The following is a 4733-nucleotide window of genomic DNA, read 5'->3' as shown; positions in this document are numbered from 1 at the left end:
TATATTTAATATTCACTAAATTATGTGAAATAGTTTTAAAAAGTTAAACAATAATTATATAGCATCAATAATTATTTAGGGGTATTTTCACAGTCTTAATTACTAGTAAAAAAAGCTTCAATAGCGACGACAAATGCCGATGGGAACAAAAGCCATCAGTATATAGCATAACAATGCCGACCAAAGAAATAGTTGTAGGTATTTAGGGGTTTAATAACGACCATTTAAAAAATCATCGGTATTTAAGGTTTAATAGCGACTACTTAAAAGTCCTCGGTATTGTAACCAGTATATCGATTGTTTTGAGTCATCGGTATACCTCCTTACTTTTAAATAAAATGTGGTCTATTTAAATATATTATATATTATCAAATTAAAATACTTGTTCATTCTTAAATAAAATAACAAAGTATAATTAAAGCTTGATTGATTTTGTTTGTAATGAACAATAATTATCTCACTTATTACAACTAATTTTTAGAAAAAAATGATTTGGCCATTAGTAATTAAAATGATGATATTTTTTTTATTAATAATAAATAACCATCTTAATTATTTCTGTTAATTTTAGAAAAATTGATTTGGCCATAGTAATAATTAAAATGAAAATATTAGTTTTAATGAGTGAAAAAAATCTTATATTAAAATATTTTTCAGCTCCCTCCATTTCTTCTTTCCTTGCTCCCTGTTTACCTCTCGTTGCTTTTACCCTTTCCTTTCTCCCAGCTTTCTTTCATTGATTGATGAAACACAACAAGAATTTTTGCATTCTACGGTCTTAGTACCCATCAAGACTATATAACTAATTACAGCTACTCCTTGCTCCTTGATCTGGCTCTCCGCTGACGGCCGCTCCAGTTCCCTATTCCCGCAATCGCTCTCTGAACCTGCGTTCTAACCTAGCTATACATGAAGGATAGAAGGTATTTCTCTCAATTTATCGCCAAAATGGCATGTTAGTAAAACAGATCTATAAGGTTTACTACTTCTCAAACTATAAAACATAGATTAATAATCAAATATCTGAGCCTTGAAATCTTTCATGACTTATGTAAACTCCCCCTTTCAAGGTTCTAATCGATCGCAGTCGCATCAACGATTATTCATTGTTTACGTCTGTGTCGTAAACCTGATCGACAATAACCTTTGGTGCTGTTAGAGCAGGGAAAGGGCGATTCTCGAGCTGAAAGGTAATGTCTCGATTCGTTTTGTTTTCATTTTTCTTCGCAATAATTATACATGTCCTTATGCTTAATTAGTGGACTGTTCATCTTTACGCCTATCTGATCCTTCAATTATTAACACACTTATAGACACGTTTATGGATTTCAACTGGATTTTCCTTTGATTGTTCTTTATAAATCACTTCATATTGAGCTTCTTATGCTAACTATACACACATTTTTGTAGTTCTTAATCATTGGTATATATCTAGATTCAGAATAAAAGAAACTGAGGAGACCACCACATATATTGTCATAATTCAGGTTTGGAACTAGATTGGTCAAAATCTGAAGAGCCAAAAGAGAAAGGTTAGGGCTGAATAATCATGTAGTTTCTATTAGGTTTGACTTGTTTGTGCCTATTGATGATGAGGAGACTAACTTGTTTGTCATGGAAGGACTTTTTTTGGGATATTCTTGCATTTTCATAATTCTGAATTTTTGGTATGCTTAGTGATAAATTTTCATTTACAATGGATGTGAATGGACATTGAACACTTGATAGATTTTGTCCTGGCTGAATTGTACTTTAGTAAACGAGAGTGAAAGATTATGACTAGAGAAGTTAAGATAAAGAAGAGTAACTCCAAGTAAAAAGAAATCAATTTTATAGAAATTATTGTGTGATGAGAGGCAGCTTTAGAATGACTAACTCCATCTTATGAATAATTTCCATCTACTATCTCAATGTTTTGGAATGTGTGCAAGTCAGATATATAGCTATGTTAGGTGATGTGATATTATTTTTTATCAAGTCAGATGAAAAATTAAAGGCTCAATACTCCATGATCACTAAACTAATTAGAATCAAATAAAATACATTTTTATTTTATTTTCTTTTGATGGTTAATTCAATGGGTCAAATGGGAACTTGTATCTAATTATGAGGCATTAATCATGTTATTTAATGTAATTAGACTTTAGAGAAAGAAGAAGAAAAAAGAAAAGTCTTGGAATGTTCTCTAGCTAGCCTTCCACTCTACTCCTTATAATATGATTTGCCTTTACAATATGATATAATTACTTGATGTCCCTGCTTATACAGAATAATCTATTTACATCATTAATATATGCTTTTACATTACATTTTAGATATAATAGCCCAATCAATTTGAAAGATAATCTTATAAGAAAACTCAATACCCAATTAAACAGGAGAAGAAATTTCACTTATTTTTTATCAACCAATATGTAAAATGGAAAAACAATAAAATCAAGACTGTACATTAGTTTTAGATGATAATTTGCCTAAAATACATCTTTTGTGCATAAATTTTGTTTATATCGTGTAGTTTTATGGTATTTAAGTAGGACTATCCAGAAATTATGTTCATAAAATGGGTTAGGTTTTATTAAACTAAGAATGCCTTCTTTGAATCTGGTCTGTTTTTGTTTGTTTTTAGAATGTTTGTTTGTCTAATTGATTGAGAAAATTGAATATATATATATATATATATATATATATATATATATATATATATATATATATATATATATATAATATACCAAAGTAGAGAAGAACCTCCCTAACAATTAGGATGGAAAACATTCTATCATCCATTCTGACTGTCATCCATTATGATTATTTGTTGCGATTCAATATTTTCAACTCTTAAGCTTCTAAATAAAATTTTCAATAAAAATTATGAGTTCCTCATCTCGATCAAATGAATCTTTATTCAAATGAATCTTTATTGAATTACACTACAAACTGGCCCATCATCTGAGAATGGGTTAATGTACCAACATGTTTTATGTTTTAATTACTCATGTTGTCACCTTTCTATAAAGGGGATCAATTAATCCTTAAAGACCAATTTTTTTCCATCTTTTATTATATTGTTTTTAATACTAGTTGCTTATTATATTGTTTTTAATACTAGTTGCAAGTTATTGGTATGTGTGGACACCTCAAGTTCTTGTTAGTTATTGAGGTCAACTTTTATGCATGACATCTTATCTATAATCTTGTTAATAAGATAAAATCACTAGTCCTTTATGAAAGTGTGCCTTGTTTTACAAATTTTGTTTTTCAAAATCTCTCAACCTTTGCAAGACTGATTTAATTAATTAGTAGAATCTCAATTATACATTATAAAATTGTTGGTTTGTCATTCATATGTGTTTTAATTATTTCTATTTTCTAATGTCTTAATAGTATTACAGGTATCCATCACCATTCTTGTCGCTGAATTTTTTTACACCATTCTCTCACTTCATCGATGCCACAAAGTGTATCGCTTCATGATAGAGGTCAGATTATTACAACATTGTATTTTTTATTGTTTATATTACTATGAAATATTATTTTGATTATTTTAACTTGTTAACTATTTCATAGATGGGTTAATTTTGGATGATATTTAAGAAGACAATGAATAATTTCCATTGTTCAATGGATTAATAGGTATTTGTTTTTGTAATTTTTATTAGTTTAACATGTTATATAAATTTTAGTGATGTTTTCACTATTAGTTGATTACAATTATTTTTTCTTATTATTATAGGTACATTAAATTCATAAAGATAGAGATTTTAGAAAAAAAAATTGAAGACTTTTATTTTTATAAGTTGTAGATTGTAATTTTTTTAACATTTGATATAAGAGCACAGTTATAATAGGAATCTCAATTAACTTGAAATAGAAGGAACATGCATGATTGCTTTGGAAGGAACATGATTGCTTTGTTAGGAGTCAACAGACCGGGTATTGCTCTCTTTGCTCACTTTTCTCACATCTCTTTTCTCTCCGTAATATAGTTGATCTTTATGATTTAGAATCGATCAAGTAGAATGATCATGAATGTTGTATTGATATTAAGATTTGAGATAGTTTATGTATCATTAGTTGTAAAATGAATATTATATAGTTGATCTTTATTGTTCAAAATTGAACAAATAGAATGATTATGAATGATATACTGATATTAGTTAATAATATGATTTATGTATCAATATATTTAATAGGAATATTATATAATTATATTTGTAGTTCTGAATTGATCAAATAACATATAATAGTCGTGTAAGATTTTTGTATAATTCTCTTTTGTTTTTGGTTCAGGTGGATAAAGTAGATCTAGTTTGTGTGCTTTAAGAAGAATTCATTTGAAGTGTGGAGTGGATGAATTTTCTCCTGGCTTGAAATTGGTCATTTTGTTAAGACTAAAGTAATTTCGTTTTTGTTTTTGTAGTAAAGAAATAGTTGTGACATAATTACTGTTCAATGATAAGTTAGGAAATTGTTTATTAAAACCTTGAAACTAAATATTTTATAATATTCTATGTTTGTTTATGTTTTAAGAATATTATTTAGTTTGCTTTAATATTTATAAATAACACTACAAACAGGTGAGGGTAAAAGTGGTCATCATATAATACTCTTTGGCGACGGTAAAAGTGGTCGTCATACAGTTCTTTATGGCGACAGTATGAGTGGTCGTCATAGAATACTCTATGGCGACGGTAATAGTGGTCGTCATAGAATACTCTATGGCGACTGTAAGAGTG

The 4733-nt window shown here is 28.3% G+C and overlaps 1 long non-coding RNA gene across 2 annotated transcripts; it reads left to right on the top strand.

Annotated features, from left to right (window-relative positions):
• The first annotated feature begins 698 nt into the window (after positions 1 to 698).
• LOC124940676 lies at positions 699 to 4518 on the top strand. Of its 2 annotated transcripts, none has more exons than XR_007099504.1 (6): positions 699 to 923; positions 1071 to 1190; positions 3390 to 3476; positions 3565 to 3630; positions 3869 to 3930; positions 4288 to 4518. It is a non-coding gene; the product is annotated as an uncharacterized LOC124940676 (long non-coding RNA). The 2 variants fall into 2 exon arrangements; XR_007099505.1 differs by having other exon boundaries at positions 3731 to 3930.
• Positions 4519 to 4733: the final 215 nt, after the last annotated feature.

This window comes from Impatiens glandulifera, chromosome 5 (genome assembly GCF_907164915.1).
Source record: "Impatiens glandulifera chromosome 5, dImpGla2.1, whole genome shotgun sequence".
NCBI classification, from domain to species: Eukaryota; Viridiplantae; Streptophyta; class Magnoliopsida; order Ericales; family Balsaminaceae; genus Impatiens; species Impatiens glandulifera.
The sequence above is the reverse complement of the archived record's forward strand: the minus strand, read 5'-3'. Positions and strand labels throughout refer to the sequence as shown.